Source organism: Nicotiana attenuata, chromosome 12 (assembly GCF_001879085.1).
Source record: "Nicotiana attenuata strain UT chromosome 12, NIATTr2, whole genome shotgun sequence".
Taxonomy (NCBI): domain Eukaryota; kingdom Viridiplantae; phylum Streptophyta; class Magnoliopsida; order Solanales; family Solanaceae; genus Nicotiana; species Nicotiana attenuata.
In genome coordinates this window covers 19,543,644-19,567,131 of record NC_032000.1, presented here as the reverse complement: position 1 = coordinate 19,567,131, position 23,488 = coordinate 19,543,644, and positions in this window count along the sequence as shown.

Below are 23,488 nucleotides of genomic sequence, written 5' to 3'. Positions count from 1 at the left end.
ACCAGAGGTTACAACTCACAAATTAAGCTTGGATCCGAAATTCCACTCGGTCAAATAGAAAAGAGGACATTGTTCGAAATCGAACACACATTTATCAAAGACGAGGTATCTAAATTCTTTAAAATAGTTTTCATTCGGGAAGTTAAATACTCGGATTGGTGCTAACGTAGCGGTCGTACCTAATAAAGGAAAGAAACTTAGAATGTGTGTAGATTATAATTAGCTGAACAAGGTAGGGCCAAAGAATTCATTTCCTTTGCCTAACATCGACCGAATGATTGATGCAACAGCTGGGCACGAGACGATGAGTTTACTCAATGCCTATTTTGGGAACAACCAATTACGGATGGACCCGGGTGACCAAGAGAAGACTTTTTTTATAAGTGAATTCGACACCTATTGTTATAATGTAATGCCGTTTGGATTAAAAATGTCGGTGCTGCGTATCAATGCCTAGTTAAGATAATGTTCGAGGAACAAATAGGAAAATAAATAGAGTTTTATATTGATGATATGTTAGTTAAGTCCCTGCGAGCAGAGGACCATTTGAAGCATTTGCAGGAAACCTTTGGAGTGTGCCTTTGGAGTCAGCTCGGGCATATTCCTCAATTTCATGGTGTCTAACCTGGAAATAAAGATCAACCCGAATAAGATAAAAGCCATAGAAGATATCACCATAGTTGAAAACATCAAGGCGGTACAAAGTCTTTGAAAACATCAAGGCGGTACAAAGTCTTACCAGGCAGATAGCCGCATTCGGCCAATTTATTTCTAGGTCATTGGACAAAAGCCACCAATGTTTCTCACTACTGAAGAAAAAGAATGACTTCTCTTGGATCCCAAAATGTCAGCAGGCTTTAGAAGAACTCAAATGATACCTATCATGACCTCCTTTATTGCATGCTCCGAAGGCGAACGAGCAGTTAAACATCTACTTGGCAATCTCCGAGGTAGCAGTAAGTGGTGTCCTAGTCTGGCAAGAAGAAGGTACGGAGTTTCCTATCTATTATGTTAGTAGAAACCTAGGCGACACCGAAAGTAGGTATTCGCACTTGGAGAAATTAGCGCCCGCCTTATTAAGCGCATCTAGAAATTAGCGCTCTCTTTATCAATGTCACTCCATATGTGTTGTGACCTCGTATATACTAAGGAATGTTATGCATAAACCTAAGCTCTCGGGTCGACTGGACAAATGGGCCGTAGAGGTAGTAGGCATGATATTGAGTACAAACTTCGAACTACTATAAAGTCTCAGATTTTGGCAGACTTCATGGCTGATTTTACGACAGCCTTGATCCCCAAGATCGAGAAAGAATTATTACTCGCCTCGGGGACTAGCTCGGGGGTTTGGACCCTATTCACGGATGGTGCTTCTAACGTAAAAGGGTCCGGGTTAGGAATCGTATTTAAACCACCTACGGGCAGTGTAATAAGGCAATCTATTAGAACTGTGAAATTAACTAAAACGAAGCCAAATATGAGGCTATGATTGTAGGTCTTGAACTGGCTAGGAGCCTGGGGGCTGAGGTTATCGAAGCCAAATGTGACTCCTACTTGTTATTAACTAAGCCACTGGTACTCAAAGTAAAAGAGGACCGGATGCAGAGATACTTGGATAAGTTGCAAGTGACATTGCATCAGTTCAAAGAATGGACACTACAACATGTACCCGCGAGATCAAAATAATGAGTCCGATGTGTTAGCTAACCTAGGGTCGTCAGTCGACACTGATGAATTCAATTCTGATGCGGTGATGCAATTAATGAACTCGGTGATAGAGGAAGGTCACGCCGAGGTAAACTAACATGCTTGACTTGGGATTGGAGAAACAAATACATAGTCTACCTTCAAAAAGGGAAATTTCCACCAGATCCAAAAGAATCGAGGGCCCTATGAACTAAGCCTTCCAGGTTTAGCTTGGTTGGAGGAAAATTATACCGAATATCATTTTTCAGACCGTTAGCAAGGTGCTTGGGTCTTGGGGAGACCGATTACGTGATGAAGGAAGTTCACAAGGGTACTTGTGGAAATCATTCGAGAGAAAAATCCTTGGTCCAAAATTGATCAAATCTTGTTATTACTGGAACAAGATGGAAGAGGATGCGAAGTACTTTGTTCAAAAGTGTAACGAATGTCAGAGGAAAGCCCTGATAATCTACCAGCCGGGGGAGATGCTCCACCCAGTACTTTCCCCTTGGCTGTTTGGTCCCTTGTCGTGAGCACCCGACAAAGACCAGTACATCTTACTTATGACTGATTACATCTCCAAGTGGGTCGAAACACAGGCGTTCGAGAAAAATAGGGAAAAAGAGGTCATCAATTTCATCTGGATCATATTATATGTTGCTTTGAGGTACCGGGCGAGATAACGTGTGATAACGGGAGACAGTTCATCAGCGGCAAGATTAATAAGTCTTTCGAATATCAAAAAATCAAAAAGATTATCAATACCTTACAACCCAAGTGGGAACGGTCAAGCGGAATCAACAAACAAAACTACACTACTGAACCTGATGAAATTGACCAATTTAAAATGAAAATGGAAATAAATATTGCCCGAGGTCCTATCGGCAAATCGAACAACATTGAAGTCGAGTACCAGTGAAACTCCATTCTTTCTTATCTACCGCGTAGAAGCTTTGATACTAGTAGAGGTTGGAGAAGTGAGCCTAAGGTTCTAATATGCTTTGGAGGCATCAAACGACGAGGCCTTGGCCACGAGCTTATATTTAGCAGACAAAATGAGAGAAGCCGCCCTAGTCCGATTAGCGGCCCAAAAATAATGAATAGGAGATACTACAATCGAAGGGCAAACCTTCGACATTTCCAAGTTGGGAACTTGGTACTGAGAAAAGTTATACTGCATACCAAGAACCCGAATGATAGGAAATTAGGCTTGAACTGGGAGATCATACAGAGTCACTGATATAACCGGGAAAGGCTCATACCAGCTCGAGTTCGCAAATGGTGTGCGACTACCCAACAATTGGAATGTGGCACACTTAAAACAGTACTACTGCTAAGATATGAACACAATCTTGTTTGTGGTTTATTACGCTTTGAACTAACTCGTGCAGGTACTCAGTCGGAATCATATCTAAGGATTAGATTTGAAAGCACGTGTTGCACTCTTTATCCCTTGGACCATTTTTTTTTCTGAAATGGGTTATACGGCAAGGTTTGTAACGAGGCAGCAGTAAGCGTGCTACCTTATTTTTGAAGACTGGTCTATGATTGAGGACTGCAGATCATCCATATCAGATCGATAGTATTTGAGCCTTCAAAATTCAGTCTCCAATACTGGGGCATCACACCCTAAGTCAAAAACCAAAGTCCTAAGTTTGGAAATTTAGAAGGCATTCTTATTCAATATTTAAAGCCAAGGCTTTATAGGAATAATTGTTATAAGGGTCAAACGGTCAAACAAATTTTGCCCACATAGCTCATTCTCGCCACGGTAGATAGCTTTTGTACTGTTGATCATTTGCCTAAAGTTCAAAGTAATAAAAGAAATTTGCCTTCTATATTTTAGTGGTTCCTATTTGCATAAGCAATATTATTGTCAAAGCTAGTTAGAACGAATGTTGGGTTCAAAATCTTAAGCCTTTGGGCCTCCCCAAATCGGGGACTGCTACCCCACGATAAGGCCGGAAAATTCGGGCTACTAAATCCCGTAGGCACCGAGCCTACTAGGCATGGCCCAAAAGTGAAAGGCCACAGCCAACTTAAATGGCTCGGAAACGTCCGAGTCCGTACGTAAAAAGTAAGGTCCTTACATACTTTTCAATAATCAAAATATATTACTTCAAACACGGTCAAGTTACTCCGTCTCGAATTACAGCCAAGAAGAGATCCATCTTCGGTAAAGAATAATTGTGTTTGGTTAAAATGTTCACAAAATTTGAAAAAAGACTTTATTTTTTATCAGATCCTCCGAAGTCAAAGCAATTCGGAGTTATTACTTAATCCAAGCCAAACCCGGGCTTTGAGGGAATGAACAATTTAAATGATGTCAAATTCTACGCTAAGGCACCGACGACATATTGTAAATCTTAGACATAAGCAAATACAAAAAAGTAAAGGACATAATGCATAGCCGAAGTAAAATTCTTTATATACATATGTACCAAAAGGTATTTACAGAGGCACTGTGAAACGGCCCGAAAATGCAAAATAGCTACAAGAAAAAACAAAAATAAACTAAGGCATCCCACCCTCCCAAGTCTTCATCAGAGCCTGACTCGCTACCAGAACCATCAGACTAGTATCTCGCTTTGGCCACGGCTTCAAGCCTCTTTGCCTCTTCGATCTCGGTCGCTAGTTCAATCCCCCGGGCATGAATCTCCTCACGGTTCTCTCTCTCCGAGACAACCACTTCACTGTCACGACCCAAACCAATAGGCTGCGACGGACACCCGGTACCTTACTCAACGGAGTACCTACGTAATATATCTTTCGTATCATTCTATCATAGATAAATGAACCGAAGAAAAGCGTGGGGAAATACAAACTTATACATATGAAATACCGGCCTATATGAACAAAAATGGTCACTCGTACACTGAACATAGGTCGACAAGGCCAAACAAATTTTCACGCACACACCATATGTCTACAAGCCTCTAAGAGTACATAAATATCGTAAAGGTCGGGACAGGGCCCCGCCATACTAATCAATAAATATCCTAATCATACTGACCAAATAAGCAACTCCGGAGCAAATGGAGCGTACCAACACCTTCCGCTGAGCTGATAGCCTACTTGGATGACACTCATCCTATCTATCAGGACCTTCGGGTATGAAACGCAGCGTCCCCAGGCAAAATGGACGTCAATACGAATAATGTAATGAGTATGTAAGGCATATAAATAAGTATATAAAAGACATGGAAGAAACATGGAGTAATTGACACAACCTGTAAGTCTGGATAACTCTGTAAATCATGAAATACTTATAGTGTCATGCATATGCATATGAATATCATGTCGTGCATAGGTACATGTTTCATAACATCATCAAGCCTCTGAGGGCATCCTATCATATCATCTCGGCCACTGTGGGCAAGATCATCAACGTATACCAGCTGATCAGATCATGGTGCATATGTAACGTCGTAACCTTTTTCCATATCCCATATACATATATATGTATTTACATATATACGCATATATAATGCCATCTGGTCATGGGTCAATGTAAATATATGCAATGCATGAGAAGTACGTCAATAAAATCTCTTGGATTGTCATAAGACCATTACGCCTTTGAGTAATATCATGAAGTAAACTTGTTTCAACTTATGTATTTTTCTGAGACCCATGAACAGATGATAGAATAACAAGGTACATGGGAATTCAAGAACATAGGCACTTCTAATACTTCTATGAATAGAGTATTTTATGGAAGTTGTGCATTTTCTCGTTTTGTTTGTATCGTATGGATCATGCCAAATGAAAGAAAGGGTAGCCTTAACATACCTGAGCCGGTTCTCTTGACAATCTCTCTAACACACGTTAATTGTGACAAAATACATGACGGCAAGATCGGAGTAGGAAAAAATTCGTATGATATTCTTGAGAAAGATTATACCGGGCTTTCTTTGAACTAGCCTTTCACGTTGGATCTTGTAAGATTTCAGAGAAAATTCTCGTTGGATCATTGTCATTTTCTCTTTTAATGGTATAGGAATGTTATCTTAACTTTGAAAAAGTCTTATACTTTTCCAACAAAGAGGCCAAGAAATCTTTACGTGTAAATGAGTTGTCACTTTGTCTAGTGACTCATTTGTATAATTTGCCACATAATATAATGGCTTAAAGAGTCACTCTTGGGGTTTAAGGGGTGCTGCCACGTGAGTTCCCCTCACTTATCCAATTACCACCCTTTTTTCTTAATCAATCCATTAATTCCCTCACTAGTCCAATAATTAACCAATTACCCACATAATTACGAATTATCTCAAATTACTTAAAATATTATTTCTTTTTAATACATTTTATACGTTATACTATCATGGCCATATGCTACCTTGTATGGCACTAATCCATAAATACCGGGTATTATAGCTCGGACCGTATTTTATCCCAAATTGTCAAACTTTGAGGAGTTTTATTTTCTTCGATTTGCTTATCCACTCTCCTTCATGAATATTCTCATCACTTGTTTGGAATAGCATAATACCAAAATAATCCCAAAATAATCTCATTCCCGAGCTTACGTCGATTAACTTACGACGAAATATTAACGTACAAAAAAATACGGGATGTAACATCTCATTTCCGAGCTCTCATCAATTTATATTTCGTACTTTCATATACGAAAATGTGCATACTCGGCCTTCGTTATTACACTGGCCTCAGCTACCTCCAGATCATTCTTGTACTAGGCAAACATATACTGAACTTCGAAGGCCTCGTTCGAAGTCGCCTCCAACTTGGACTTTAGCACGGTGTATTCTTGACCGAGAGTATCTCCTTCTATAACGGCCGAGTCCAGTTGTGCACGGAGCTCCTCATTTAGCTGAGACCATTTTTCAGCTTTTTCCTTCATCATCCGGAGCTATACTTTGGTTGATGCCAAATCTCTTTGGTGGCCTCCAGCTACGAGGCCAGGAGATCCATTTTGCTCCTCAACTCTTCGGTTGAGGCTTTGACCTCGTTCATCTCGGACCTAAGTTGGTCGATCAGGTCTATCTTAAGTTGCACCTACAAAGTTGTGGTGTTATCATTTACACTTAACCTCTCAATATTAATCTCAAACACTCTTACCTTTTTTACCAGAAGTGCGTGTTCCCGTTTCACCTTCGAGGCCTCCTTTTGAGCTTTTTCCAGCTCGACTTGGAGAATGGAGTGGTCCCTGAGGACCTCATCTTTTTGCTCACAAATAGATTTGTAAATGTCCTTTTGCCGGTCCTTCTACTTGAGCTCGAACTCAAGGTAAGTCACCTCCATCCGAGTTAAGTGGAAGCTCTCATGATGAAGCAACGAGGCCTGAAGCATAAAAAAGGCAAAATCGTCAAAATCCGCTAAGGCAAAATGGACTCTTTAAAAGATATGAGGGGAAGAAAATATACCATGTTCAGCGGCTAATATGCCTCTTTGAAGAGGCTCGACGTGAACACCTCGATCATCTTCACTTAGTCCTCTTCGGTTACCAACGAACGAAGGTAGCTGGCCACATCGACCAGCCCGGATAGCATCCTAGTATCCACCGGTACTGTAAACATGATCGCCTTCTTTTGGTCACGGTCCGCACTCGGGGCGGGGAACTGCTTCACAAGCTTTGGGATCGAACTCGGCCCGCCTGACCCCGGCAGCCCATCCCTTTTCGAGATCTCAAGGTGGCCAAAACTGGAGTAGTCTTCCAGCATGCCGACATCCACTCCTTCAAAAAACAAATTGAGGGCTTCATTCGCGGCCCGTGATTCCTCGGTCGTTTTTCTATAACGACATGAGCCTTATCGAAAAGAGGCTCCATGTGAGACGAACCTCGGCGGCCTCTTTCGAAACCGGAGTAGCTTCTCGAGGGTCAGTGGCCACAGGTTCTTCCTCGGGCTTCCGAGCTGAGAAGGGTTCATCCTTATGGTCATCCCCCTCCGGTACTGCCAGCTCTTGTGCAGTGTCGGCCTGATCGTGGGTTACAAACTCCATGTCATCATCCTCGGGGTAGTCCCTGAGCCGGTAGAAAGAATCAACGTCCAGGACCCTGGCACGAGTACATTTCTTGGTACTCTTTCTGACCCAGGCCGGGATCCTTTTCTTCTTGGCCTCGCTGGGAGCATCAGTGGACTTTCTCTTCTTTCTTGTTTTATCCTCCTTCTTCATAGCAGCCTGGGTAGTAGGTTGTAGCAAAGTAGAGGATTTTTTAGATGGGGACGAGACCACGACCTCGGTAATTACTCGAAGCTCAGTAGTCTTGGACAAACTTGTAAAAAGAAAAAGGGACTTAGTCGAATCTTTGGCAAACCTTTGAAAAGAAAAAGGGACATAGTCGAAATGACGATAAAATAAAAAGAAAATTCAATCATGAGAATAAGGAAACTCACCATGGTAACGAGCCTCCTATTTTCCTTTTGAATGTTTGCGCCGCTCGCGCTCGGAGTATATCAATTGTTTGCAGATGCCCTCGACCCACTCCTTGAAACAGGAGACTGCTGCATATCAGGAAAGATGGGTTTTGAGAAAGAAGAGTAGATTCAAAGGGTTATTTTGACAACTTAAGAGGAGATGAACTTACGTATTAAGTTCCACTTCTCAGGGAACGGCAGGAACTCAGAGGGAATGAGATCTTCGGTCTTTACCCAAAAAAATCTCCCCTTCCAGCCTCGGTCCTTATCCTCATCAATGCTCGATAAGGGAGCCTTCTTTACCATTCAGGCAAGCTTAATTAACCCTCCTCGGAATGTTTGGAGGTTGTAGACACGGAGCAGATGGTCGATCGTGAACTGGGGCCCCTCCGAGTTGTTGGCAAAGTGATGGAAGAGGGTCATGATCCTTCAAAAGGACGGATGGATCTGCCTGAGGCAGACCTCATACCTCTTGTAAAAGTCGAGGACTACCTTTTCCATCGCACCAAGAGTGAAGGAATACGTATAAACGTTTAAGTATCCCTCTACATACGTTGTGATGTCCTCATCAGGACCGGGAACGACTACGCCCTTGCCTTCTCACTTGCTGTCCTCCCGGACCACCAATAGCGTTTCGTTGGTGATAGAGCAGATATACCTCCAAGCATCCTCACCCCGATCTCCTTTTTTGGAGGCTTTTTTGACCTTGAAGTTGTTATCTACGGAGCAACCTCCAGGAATAAAATCTTTGAGAGAATGTTCTTGGGCTACCACCGAAAGGGTCACCTCGGTATCTATGGTCGGGGTAGATGTTGAAGGAGCAGTGTTTTGAGGCACCGATTTTGAGCTTTTTTGCATCTTTATCTGGGTTATGAAGGTTTGAAGGTTGATATGAAGGTTTGAATATTGATATGAAGATTTGAATATCTAGCTTGAAGATTTAAAGGCAAAGTATGAACATTTGAAGTTTGAAGAAGAAGAGAATGAAGATGCGAAGAAGAATTTGTGAAGATTTGAGGGAATAATGAACAAGTAAAATATTCGAGGGCAACTCAAGAAGATTCGAAATCGGAAAGTAAAAAAGTGAAAAAAGGAAACCGGAGCTTTTATAGGAGGAAAAATAATTAATGCATGACATTTCGCATTTGATGCCCACCGAGGATGGTGAACCAGCGGTTGACATGTGTCCGAAGTCAGAACGGCGCGACTCATGGGATCTTTCCCTAACTCCTTAACCCGCTTGTAGCATACGGAGGAAGGAACCGAAGTCAGTTATTCACTCCTCATCGTTTCTATAAATTTGCTCTCCGAAAAGTGAGGGGACTATCTGTGTGCAGGTAAAATTAGGGATAAAGTTACTCCCGATTTTTCGGTAAAGAAACGAGAGGACAGTGCAACCCGATATGGCCTCGGGTAAAGCCGATGGCTCCCACAGATTAGAGCCCGGGGAGGACGAATGGTGCACCAAGACTGGACACGGACAATATTGAGCTCGAGCAAAGTAAAGAACCGGGGCTAAGGGAAAGACGGTTAGACAGTAAAAATGAGGGGCCAAAATATCCGCCCTTAACTTGATATTACGGTGCAAATCTTGTCCGATATCAATTGCGTATCACCATTTACTAGAAGAGAAATATTTTTATCTTATTTAGACTTGTACTAGGATTGAAACTCCCCTGCTATATAAAGGGGTGAACCTTTTATTTTTAAGATCACTATTGGCACGCATACTCAATTTTTATTCTCTAATTACTGTTAAAAATGTTCTTCAGCTGTTCATTGATTTAGTTGCAACCGAACCCGATTCAAGGGCGTGATTTGAACCAACTTTCAGTGGCATCATAAAGCCGGACCTAGTCATCCATCGCGTTTAGTTTGATTGTTTGTTTTCCTTCAATTCAATTATTTGCTATTCTTATATCATTAGTATTAAGTTAAATCACATATCCTTTAAATCGCGTATAAGTTGAATTGTTACTCATTGTAAACACTAATAAATTGCTCTTAAGAACTCTTTCGGTGACTGACATCTAATGACGATTTTTTTTATATGTGAAACATTGTATCATTAAAAAAAAAACGAAAATATTTCAATGCACAAACACTAGTATGGCCGTTAACCCAAAAACTTTGACTTTCTTGACATTCTAGTGCTACAATATCTTTTTGAGTAAGGTTATTAGTTTAACTGAAATATTGACTTAATTCAACTTGTTTATACTATAACTATCAGTATACGGATATAGGGTATAAGAACATGTTATATCTGCAATTTAGTTGTCACAATTTCACCTTATTTCCCTTATTGACGAATCTAAAACATCATGAATTAGCTAGTTTTGTGCTGATTGGTATAGCCTATCGCACAACATCCAAAAAATAGAACAAAAAAAGAAAGTAGTAGTATAACGTAGTGGCATGTATATCCTAACGCACGATAATTCTACTAATCAACTATAGTGATCTTTATGATCTGATTTCTTATAATTTAGCTAGATTCATATTTAATACTTTGATAACTAATTAAGAGTAGTTAGTTAAAATAAGGCAACAAATTAAAAATGAGACATAATAAAGGAAAAAATTTTATGGCAAGTAGCTGTTAGGCCACGTCACAACCATATCTGAATTATAATTGAAAGTTAGACCAAATCTCTATATATAGTACAGTCTAATAGATGGATTTATTATTACAATTGAACAAAAAAAAAGGTTTAGAAATATAGTAATATCTAATCAAAATGCAGGTTTACGTTTGCCAAAAAAATCCCAGATTTGCTTACCAACTTGAAAAACCCAGTCGTAGATCTGGTTTTGTCAATTCTTCTTCTGCACCAAAAATCATTCAAATCAACTTCTTTTGCACAACTTATCATAATTGGAACGTGAATCTAAGGCTACCACTAGACCCGGCAATGGTAGTAAAAACCCCGAAAATCTCAACCAGTATAACCATGAAAACCCACGATTTTGCTAACAAAGAAGAGACTCGTGAAACCATTTTGAAGGTGCTAAACATTCCTTAAAAAAATTTCCTTTGGTTCAAAATATATATACTTCGTTTGATTTCATTTTATGTCGTACTATTTACTTATTAGTCCGTTTCAAAAAGAATGTCACTTTTATATATTTAAAAATAATTTAGTTTGAGATTCCCATTTAACTATTAACATACTTTTATAGCTACAGAAATCTCCCGGTATGTTTTAGACAAGAAGTTTTAAGATTAAGAATGTCTTTCTTTCTTAATATGACTTTGTGCCCGATCAAAATATGCCAAATAAAGTGAAACATGGTGAGTATGTGTATGTATAATCCTAGTAATACATAGCTTTAGGGACAATAATTAAGTCTAGTGGACTTTATCCTTTATGAGTCTTGTATAAATTATAGTCCTTCATTACACAAAGGGATTTCAAAAAATGAAATATCCTGATTATATAATTAGCTAATGCCCATATTTGCAGGTGCTAAAGAATTGGCATGCTTCAGATGTTAACTGCAAAAAGATCTTCGATGAGCTGAACGCGATGGCACAAAATTCTAGGGACTGCTTAGCACTAGTCGATGGTCGACCAACACTACAACTAACTATTAAGGTTATATTGCTTTATCGGTATGTTTCGATGGGAAATAATAGCAACGGTATTATCATATCAACTAATTTGAGTGATGGGAATTGCTTGCTTTGCAAAAATGAGTTCGTTGGTGCTTTGAAAGTTACAGAAATGTCATGTTCGCATATGTTTCATATCAATTGTATTAGAACATGGCTTAGGGAAAATAATAGTTGTCCATTTTGCGTTGCCAATGTTAATGCCCTAGCAGATTCCATGCTATCCAGCATGATATTATAAATTTGGTTTTATTGGACAAGATTTTTAGTATTCATTAAAGAACTACCGAATTACTGAATAAAACTGGAATATGGTCTAGTTGTTAATTTAATTCCTTTTCTGGATATATATCTTTTTTTTATGGTATCCTTTCCTGAATTATTATGTACTAGATTTTAACGGGCAAATTTCACTAGAAATGTCCGGAGTTGTAATGTGATCAATAATATAGTAAATGTTACTATTCTTTTATAGCCAAAAAGAAAGTGTTTCTTCTGCTTTTAGTGTGGTTTCGTGTTTATTAATTTCCAATTATAACTTTGTTATATTGTCGATCCAATTTCTAAGGGCTGTTTCAAGGATAAAATCGGTCTTTTACATTTTGAACTTTTTTTGGGTTATAACATTGTTTTAATCTTTAATTTAGATAAACGAATGCTATAAAGAAAAGAAAAACTGAATATTTACACTAAAAAATAAATCTGTGCTTATACAAGTCATCAATGTTTGAACTGAAAGATCACCAAAAAAAAAAAAAAAAAAAAAAAGGAACTATCCTTAATGTAGCGAACCCCTATCAACATATAGTAAATAGTGGGGTGGACTGTGGAGACATCAGAGGCGGCTCAACACTGCATGTGGCCTAAAGCAAAAATTTAAAAAGAGGCCTCAAAAGACATTCGAGGTTAAGAAATTCTTTGATAATTTCATTAACTTAAGATTGAAAAATTATCTAAAAAGCACTTAAAGAATAGAATAAGATTTTACAAAATCATAGTTATAAACAAAATTGATTCAAGTTGAAGTGAGTTAGACAAATTAAGAAGTTGAGCCCATCCACCATGCGTGAGGTAACAAAAAAGAATAATAAAAAATAGGAAGTAAATGCAAATTTAATAATCTACAATTTTTAGTATAAACTTTAAAAATTGACAATAAATAATTAAAATTTATTTATTTATTACTAATAATAAATACATAATTATTTATATCATATATAATTTGAGTAAATTGGGGCCTTAATTTTTTGGGGGCCTAAAGCCACTGCTTTAGTGGCTTTAGGGTTGAGCCGCCACCGGAGACATGCGCATTGCTAAAGGCTATCATTCTATCAACAATTATTTTTTCGCTTCTTCAATAACTCTATGATTGTCATACATATATATTACTTAGTGCTTAGTAGTATTTCTTGATTATCGACCCGGGCTCAGAGGCGGACCTATGCAGTAGGTAGAGGGGTCACCGGCCCTCGTAAAGTTCGGCAAAAGGTCCATGTATATATTTAGAAAATAGTGATATATTAATAGCGGACACCCTATATATAAAGCAGATTTCGGTTGAATCAAAAAGTGCACCCGCGATCTTCAAATTCTGGGTCCGCCTCTGCCCGGGCTGTATTTCTTTTTTCTTTCTTCAAATTAAAATAGTTAAAATATCTAAATCTTGGCGTGATTTTGGTATGATACTTTAAATTTTTAAAACAAAATTGACTTAAAAAATGTTTGAGAAAAATCTTAGTGAAAGAAAACTTTTTTGACTCCTTTTTCAATTCTTTTACTCATTACTAGTAGTGATAAAATTGTCATATAAAGTAGGAGAAAATGAATACTTCACCTATATGGAGTAGAAAAATTTTCCTTTCAAAATATAAATTAAATCATAATTATAGCCATCATAGATCTGTCAGAATGTCATATATCGATTGAGGGAATGAGCCAGTCTTTTTTTTTTTTTTTTTTGACGGATGAGCCGCTGTCTTCTTATATCATCTTCTGCAATCCTTAATATGTATGTTAGTTTACTAATCAATTTCTTATCATATTATTAGAGTCACACTCATCTTTATTCTTGATGTACTCACTATTCGGACCCCATCTATACTATCCACATGAGTAGAGACTCTCATCAAAACTGTACTAAGTATCTATTATATTACAAGCTTAATTCCTATATGCATATTACAAAACACCAAACAGTTCAAGACTATGAAAAAAAGAAAGGAAAATAGGAGATGAAAGGGCTAAGTTCTGGAATCTAGAGATGATAGGAGAATCAAAAGTCATGCAGGAAGTTGCATAACATGGCCACTCACTTTTAGAAATATTCTCTTTGTTTACCCGTAAAATGGTACAGTTGAATTTGTAACGTGGTTTATAGACAAGCGAATTGATTTGATCCGAAAATGATAAGTAAATTAAATAAAATGCAAGACTTAACATTGAAATCGAGATAAGACAGCAAATAGCTTGGTTCCCTTCGGGGTCTTCCCGGTGCCAACTGAAGCTGCTGTCACCGGTCTTGGTTTCTACTTGCTCGCTTTTCGTCTATCTCCGGCTCCACGTGTTGCTCTATTATTCGAGTATTTAATACAACCAATTTTACACTATACAGATAGCCCCCCTGCTGGTGGCACATATTTGTGTCATCGGGAAGTTGGTGAAGATACCTTTCTTGGCGGGAAATTTTCTAATCCCCTTCAGATAGTCTCTCGCATTTAATGCGCTGAACACGCATCACTCCAAGATTTAGCAATACTTTCGCTGGTTCTCGAGGTAATTATGGCCACGATTTTAGTCGCTTATTCCTTTACTTATACGGTTCATTCTTCTTCTCTTACACTTTACAGTTTTTCAAAACTCTATCAACTTCTTTGCATTCAGCTCTTTCTTGTTTTTAATCTTTTTCTTCAAAGACCTCTTATTACCTTCTGCTAACCATGGCCTCCTCCTCCAAGAACTCAAGTTCTCTAAGAACAAAGAAAGCACCGATGATGCTGCCCCTCCTATGATGAGCATCATCATTCCCAAAAAGCTCAGTACAGCCAAGGATTTTGAAGAGAAGTTTCCTTCTACAAACTCTTGTACATGGGTTGTTGGCGTGTACCCTTCTTCTATCCGTCCTTCTAGCATTCCTGTTGTGAAGGAGGATTGTGGTTGCCATGATATGAACATCTTCGCTTCCAATATGATAGAGCGAGTAACTTTCTCTAAGAAGGGTTTTACGTACAATTACATGCACCGCTTCACTTTGGGTCCATTCTCATTGAGAGGGAGGACTTGACCCCGTATTCATGGAGTTCTGCCACCAGTATTAAGTTTGCTTAGTACAAGTGAGCCCCTCTTTGTGGTGGACAATAGCCTGTCTACGGCGGCTATGCCCGAAGACGGGGGAAGAGCTCTTCTTGGCTCACATGATGAACCTCTACTCCCTCAAGATTTTTCGTGGGGGAGTAATAAAATTTAGCAAACGTGGCCACCATGCTTTGCTCACTAATGTGGATGATGACAATGATCATGGATGGATGGTGTAGTTCGTTATTGCTACCTCTAGGGATATCATCCCGGCTGCAACTCCATCTTTCCCTGAGTCATGGACTCGTACACGTAAGATTAACGTCTGTCTTTTCACTGATAAAAGGTTGTTTCATGCTGTTACTGATTTTTCTCTTTTCATTATTTCAGCAACTCAGTGGACACCACCAATAGTTGAAGGCTTGGACCAGTAGGTTCAAAAGATTCTGGATATTACTATACCTGAGACCCGCCAGTGGAAAGAACTGGCCCTTAAATATGGGTGAAAGGCCAAAAATTATGGTAAGTTGATTCGCGAAACTAATCTTGTCTTTATCTCATTTTTGCGTATAAGAAAATTGGTTAACTTCCTTTCTCGTTGAATTAAGGTCTTCTGCAAGGCTCTATTACCGTCCCAGAAGAGGATATTTTGGCTTATCCCACAGAGGTGCGAGGTTGCTGAAGGAGACCTTCACCCAAACAGGCGCCATCGGATCCGTTTACGGTGAAAGTACTTCTTCTCGGAGTCCCCAGCCGAAGAAAAAGCAACCAAAAAAGGGGCGTTCCTTCCGGCCGATGGCAAAAATAAAAAGGTGAAGAGTGTTGCGCCCGAGCCAGCCGCAGCCACTGTGGTGATTGATGATGATGGGAAGCCAGTGATGAATAAGAATCCCTACAAAGGAGACAACAACCTTCATCAGCTCAACAAATTGCTCAATCTGAAGAGCTAATAACACCAATCGAAGATGATGTCCAAGCGCTCTAGGAAGAGCGTGATATAGTGGAGAATGGCAATTCTTGCTTCCAAGACCCAATTCCTTTTCCCGGTACTATGGGGCTGAGTACCGGGCCTCTTTCGTCTTCGGTTGATGAGAAACTTACAACTAGCACTGCCTTTGCCGCAGCTACTTCTCATGATCACTTGTTTTAGAAATAAATTATGTGTTCCGAGGCCTTAAAAACCTCTTTTTGTCTCACCTCGATTTGCGTGCGCAGTCCGGACGCGTAACCGGAAAGCCATTATGTGAAAATCTGTGAAAAATGATAAAAGTTTGCCTTTAAAATAAATTTAAGTTGACTTCGGTCAATATTTTGGGTAAACAGACCCGGACCCGTGATTTGACGGTCCCGGAGGGTCCGTAGGAAAATATGGGACTTGGGCGTATACCCGGAATCGAATTTTCTAGAATATATATAAGTTTTTGGAAATGAAATGTGTTTGGAATTTGATGGTATCGGGCCCGTATTTTTGTTCCAGAGCCCGGTACAGGTCTTATGTGTGAATTAAGTTGAGGCCTGTAAAATTTGGTAAGAAACGGAGGTCATATGACGTGATTCGGAACCTTAGTTGTAAAATTTGAAACTTTGAAAGTTCTTGAGATTTTATGCTAAATTCATAGTTGTTGATGTTAGTTTGGTGATTTGATTGCATGAGCAAGTACGTATGGTGTTTTTGGGTTAGTGTGCATGTTTGGTTTGGAGCCCCGAGGACTCGGGCGAGTTTTGGATAGGCCATGGAGTGAAATTTGGACTTAGGAATTGTTGGTATGTTGCAGGTCTACAGGCTTCGCATTTGCGAAGCCTGGCTCGCAAATGCGAATAACCCATCGCAAATGCGAGAGAAGGTCTGGGCAGGGCGGATCGCAAATGCGAAGAGGCCTAGAAATCCCCCTTTGTCGGAAATGCGTCTCCCCCGTCGCAAATGTGAACAGTGGTCACAAATGCGAGAGGAGCAGGTCATGAAGGGTTTGCAATTGCGAACCCTGGTCGCAATTGCAACATCTGCGACCTGCAAGACTTAGCCGAAAATCTTTCATTTTTTGAACCCTTTCAGAACAAAACTCTCTTGGGAGATTTTTCAAAGACAAGTACTCTTCCAAATCGATTGTAAATCATTTTTAACTTGTTTTTATTAATCTTTAACATCTTTTCTCATTATTTTAACTCAAAATCAAAGGTTTTCATGGGGAAAATTGGGTGTTTTGGGTAGAACCTAGGTTTTTTAAATTTTGGGGATTTGGACCTCGATTAGAGGTCCGAATTCAAAAAAAATTATATATTTGGGTTCGTGGGGGAATGGGTAATCGGGTTTTGGTTCGAACCTCGGGTTTTGACCATGTGGGCCCGGGGTCGATTTTTGACTTGTTGGCAAAACTTTAGAAATCTTTTTTTCATGCATTAGAGTTGATTCATTTAGCATTTATTGATATAATTAAGTAACTTGTGGCTAGATACGAGCGAATTGGTGGTAGAATCAAGAGGTAAAGTGGTAGTTGTGAATTGAATTGTGTCTGTGACATCGAGGTAAGTGTTTGGTCTAATCATAGCTTGAGGGATTAAGAGTTGTGCCCTATTTGCTATGTATTATTTGTTGAGTACGACGTATAGGCATAGTGACGAGTATCTATACGTTAGTGTCAAGCATGCCCGTGAGTCTTATACTACGATTAATGTGACTCCGTTTGTATTGTTCATGCCATATGTGATGATTTCTATTGTTGAGCAAAGCTTGTGAGAGTAATAATGGTATTTGACTATTGAATGTTGATACCTAATTTTTCCCTGTATATTTTTTGTATACAAAATACCTTTCAAATAGCATAGGAATGCATACATAAGTATGTCCAAGAATTTTCCTATTTTTTCTTTAATTTTTTTTAAAGATTCTTGAACCAATTTTATTGCCCTATTTTATCAATAAAAATCAATAATTATTTCCCAGATGATCATTTTTGTGATTCATTTATTGCATTTTCATATTTATACCAAAATATAGCTAAGGTAATTTTTGAATATTTTTTACAAATTTATTAAGTATGTTAAGGCTAAATTGCATATAATTGCAATATTAGCCTGTTTTAAGAATTAATTGCGTTTATAATTATAAATTTGATTCCAGTATTTTTAATCTAATATTTATATATTATTAATTAGTTTAGTACCTTTAATTTGTCTGCAGAAATCATTTTTACTATTTTTATAAAATAAAAAGGGAAAAAGTGGATATTTAAAAATCTAGCCCTATTTATTTCAATTTTAGCCTAAATCAACCACCCCAATTAACCCAATTTCAATCTCAAGCGGACCGGCCCAATTCCTAAACTACCCGCCCATGACCCAATTTAATCCAACCCGCCCGGCTCCCCAATAAATCCAGGTCGTTGATCAAAATGATCAACGACCACGATCCCTCCATTCCTTTTTTAATCCACCAACACCCCTTAACCCTAAATCATTTTCACCTAACCAGCCGCCTTTGAATCCCTTCACCCCCTCAAATTCTTTCGAACCTTCTCTGAACCCTAATCGTCTCACCATCTCCCACCGTGAAACCCACCGGAATCCATGGCTTCCCAGGCTATGAGAGCCCTATACTCACCTCCTATTGCTCCTATATGCTTGATACATGCAGATTCGAGGCCTAACCTTGAAGGTTCGAACCCAGACCTCCGTCGATTCGACGTTCTCCGGCCATCTCCGGCGTACTATAGTTGTTTGAGCCTGTTTCTAACCTCCCCGACTTAGATCGGTGACCTTTCAAAGCCTTTCTCGTTTCTAGGGTTCTTCTGAAACCCTAACTCTCCGAGGTTTTTTCCGATTTCTTTAGATTCGTTGTATATTTGTGCTCTCCTTGAGTTTTTCAAACGATTTCCCTAACTTTTCTTTCGAAAATTACTTTTTTTTCAAATCTTTCTTTCCGATCTAGGGTTTTCTGAAAAAATGATTAAGTGTTTCACTGACTTTCTTTTTCTTTTGTGTATTTACCTCTACTGTGCTCCTATGTTTTTATCTACCACGTTCTTGTATATCTGTTCTTGTATGTTCTTCTACTGAGTTTCATACTCCATTCTTGTATGTGTTTTATACGCTCCGTGCTTGTATGTTCCGCTACCATGTTTTCCGTACTGTGTTCTCATATGCTTTTCTATTATATTCTTCTTCTACTATGTTCCAGCATGTTTCTCCTATTGTACTTTCCTTCTAAGTTCTTAAGTTTCCTTACTTTCCTTCTACTAAGCCCTGTTTAATTTTCTTCTGAAAAACTTCTTAAGCATGTTTACTGCTCCTATCAGTGTTTTCCTCTATTTTTCTTCGAGTGCTTCTACTGTGTTCTGCCTGTTACCTTGATATCATGCTTTCTCATGAGTTTTGCTATTGATAGAAGCATGCAAGAGGTTTTAGTTCATCTCTGAAACCTCTAAGCCTGCTTCGACCACTTGTCTTCTCATCTATGTACTTGATTCAAGGCGGAAACCCCAAAATTTGGGGGTTCTGCCAGGTTTGATCATATATTTGATTGAACTAGGGTTTTATTTTAGAACCCCTAACTCTTCGAGTCTTTGAATTGAGTTTGGGCTTCCTTGTTTTCTTGTGATTTTGACCTTTTTACTAAAACTCTTCTACACTGGATTTCTCTATAGATTTTACAGTAACATGCCGGTCTTCTTTCATGCTCACATGCTCTTTATATATGATGAATTTTCCTCTAAATCATTTTCGAATTTGCAATTAGTTCAAGCTTCCTTCTGAATATAGCCTGATTGATTTCTTTCTATTGTTTACTGATTTTTCTCTGTTACTCGACCTAAGTAAAACCCTTTTCCATCTTTCTGACTTGGTTCATTCATACAAAATCTCGGACCCTTTTGATTTACTTGTTGTTAATTGATCTCCTTACCTTATTTGCACAAACCGTGTATTGTCAAAACCTCGTCCTTAAATAACTTTTATGTACTCACCCCTAATTGCCTACTTTGCACAAAGTGTTTGATTAATTTCTTTCCTTAATTGGTTTATACCCGTTTGAATTTGAATCCCTTAATTAAAGGGAGTCTTGTGTAATTGATTGACAATCAGTTCTTCAATTATTCTGTTGCCTTATTTCCTCATGACTTTCACACTATAAATACACGACTCTTTAACACACAGCAGACGATTGACAATCCTCCACTACTACTTTACAATCTCTTATGAACTCTTACTAGAACTCTCTCGTCTTGTCTGCATTCTGACTTTCACAAGACTACTGCTTTTTCCTATTTGTTTCCTTGAAACTGGTATGTCCTACTTTTAATTTTCAGCATCACCACAATGTGTTTACTTACAGGTTTCTACATCTATGTCTACTTTATTACTTCTGCAGATCTAAATACTTAAACTAGCATGTTGTTTTCTTTTGCTTCTGTTATGAACCCCTCCTCCCTATTCCCTTTGTGTGCTTTGAGTTACACTTAAAACATGGCAATATGCAGGTTATTGTCTATGGTTTGAACTTGATCCCTTAAAGGATCCTAACTTCTAAACAATGTATTCTAACAGGCTTATGGGGTAGGCCAGCATTCCTCATTGCTGAGTATGCCCCACCAGCCTGCCGTTGCTTTTCCTTTACTATCTCCCCATTCCCTTTACCCCTATGTGTATCAATGTGAACTGTTTCCCTTTCCCTTTTCCCCTTTCAGAATCCTGCACTTGCACTCTCTCTTAGTTCCTAGGTTCTGCCCCCCTCCTGTGAACCTTGCCTTGGGACCCTGAGTACCCTCTGAACTGGGACACTTGAGGGCTGGCTTTTCCACACTGCACTATGTCCTAGTCTGGTAATGTATTTGGGGTGTAAGCACTGCCCGGAGTTCATATAAGGCTCTTAGGGAACTCTGACACACCCCAAATGAGAGAAAGGCTTTGAAATCTGATCTTGGAGTTGGTTTACTTCATACTTCAGACAGGAAGTCTGAATCCGGCTCTCCTTGGTTGTAATTTTCAAAATTTTTGATGTATTTTCTTTATTTTTCTTTGGACTGTAATAACTTTGTAATAAACTTTCGGGGATGGTTAGTGAAAAAGGGAAGGGTAACCATGCATGAAAAAAGGGATAGATAACTTGCCTATAGGAATCTCTAATTTTAGCATTTTTCATATAGCTACCATGCCTATAAGATTTCTGCATTTTCATATAGGTACCATGTCTATAAGGACTTCTGCATTCGCATTTAGTTACCATGTCTATAAGAACTTCAGCATTCTCATTTAGATGCCGGGACTATAGGGATCCTGCACTTTCATGTAGATATTATGTCTATAGCTTCTGCACACGCATGTAGAAAATATGCCTATAGGTCCCTTCGGATTCTTGCATGCCCATTTTTCACTAGGCAAACTTGTCTATAGGTCCTAATAACCAAAAATGTAATCAGATGTCACGTTCTTAATAAGTGTAACACCTAGATATCATGTTGTAGGTTTTCTGCAACTTTTTTTCATATCTATAAAAGTGTTTAAAATCAACTATGCGTAGAAAGCATGCCAATAGGAACTATCAACCAAGTCTGAAACGTTTCCACTCACTTTTGAGTCTAAAACCAGTAATAATGCTTGCAGAACCTGTAACTTTTGCTAAAGTTTCTTTTCATTAATAATCTGGTAACCCCTCTTAATCAGTATGTATTCAATCTATTTCATTCTTTCCTGAAATAAGTAGATATCATGTCTATAGGAGCTCTTGTCCCACACCTAGGCAAGCCTTAGGGTAAAGTTTTTAAACTGCATCAGTCTTTATCAATTACGACCAGCAGGCAAGCCTAATTAAGACTTCTTATCTGGAAATATGTGATAAATCAGCCTGCCCCAGCTTTTAAGTTTTAATCAGACCCTTAACCAGTACGTGTAAGACATGCTAAACTATGTGCTTTTCTTTGCTTAAAGGAGGTCTGTTTGAGCCTTTTGTTTTTTTATATGCTTCTCCCCCAAACTTGCTATATGTGTTTTGTTTGTCGCCTTAGCATTTTTACCTTTTGAAACCACAACTAAGTCCAATACCTCCTCCCTTTAGGATTAGTAGTCCCAAGTACCTCCGGGACTGATAGGATTGGGGCGGGTAATAGCATGCAGTAAGTAAACGAGACCATTCCGCGCTTTAATACCTTAAAGGGGTGGGAAAGGGTAGATATGGATATGATGACCATGCGATAACATCACGCATAAGAGTGATTACTGGATGTTGTGTGGGGTGATCCATATTATTAATAAACCTAGGACCCCCTTCCCTTTGTTTCTTTGTTTCTTTTAAATCTTTTAAAACGTTTCTTTTAAGAAAATAAACTCTCTTTAATGCTTTCCAACTTTATTTATTTCTAACTTTTATGTGAAAAAATGCCCTCTTATTTGAAGTCCTACTTGTCTATATGTTATTTGTACCTTAAGTCACAACAATAGCTTGGCCGGGAACCACACTAGTGGATTCTGAGGGGTGCCTAACACCTTCCCCTTGGAATAATTTCAAGCCCTTACCCTATCTCTGGTTATCCAAAATCAAGCTCTTCTAAAAAAGTGTCCTAATGCACTTAAATCATTAGGTGGCGACTCTTCAATTCCATTAAACCCAATTCCCAAAAGGGAACAAGTTGTCTTCCCAAATGTCATAAACCCGATTTTGCGAGAAAAAGGGGGCGCGACAGCATGGCGACTCTGCTGGGGATATTCTTTTAGGATTTTACCATTTCAAGCTTTTACTGTGACTTTACATTTCTTATATGCCTTTATTTGTTTAATCCCTTTAAGCATTTAACTCCTTCTTCTATTACAAAAGTAACTTGTCTTTGTTTCTTTCTCTTATTTCTTTTACCGCCTTCCTTTACTGCATTCCTTTATTACTGTTTTAAATTACTGTAATTATTATTTTATGAAAGTGCAAATACGTGACAACTTGTTTTAATTATTGCATAAGCATGTTTTCAACATCATATTCCACTCGTGCCAAACAAAATACCATAGCAACGCTTATAATGAGTGGTTGCGCCCTTCCGATATTATCACCCCCTAAATCCGGCAAAGGCATATTTGCGGTAAAACCAATCGATCAACGGTGTAGTCGACGGTTCCGCGCCTTTCCCTCTTGAGTTGTCCGCTCAAGGGTACCAGTCTAATACCCCATAGAAGCCTCACTCTGTTCAATTGTGCATGCATCATAGTCAAACCTAGCCGAGTCAGTTATGTTGTCTGCATAATGACTCTTTAAGATAGCCTTGTCCAAAGTCCACTGGGTTTTCCCAAAACCCAAACGGACACTACCACGTTTTGTGCATATATTTGGAGAACTAAAATGCTTTTATGCCAATTGTTGATATTAAATAGTCGAGTCTGGTGGGGGTAAGGGCCTAACCTTTTTGTCTTGCAGAAATATGAGGCACGAAATCCTCAGATTCGGCATGTTCACCAACATCCACCCAAGATTGCTAAGCTGGTGAAAAGATTTACACTCTAGTGACCAAAATCGTTTCTCAAAAGGGTCGAAGATTGTCAG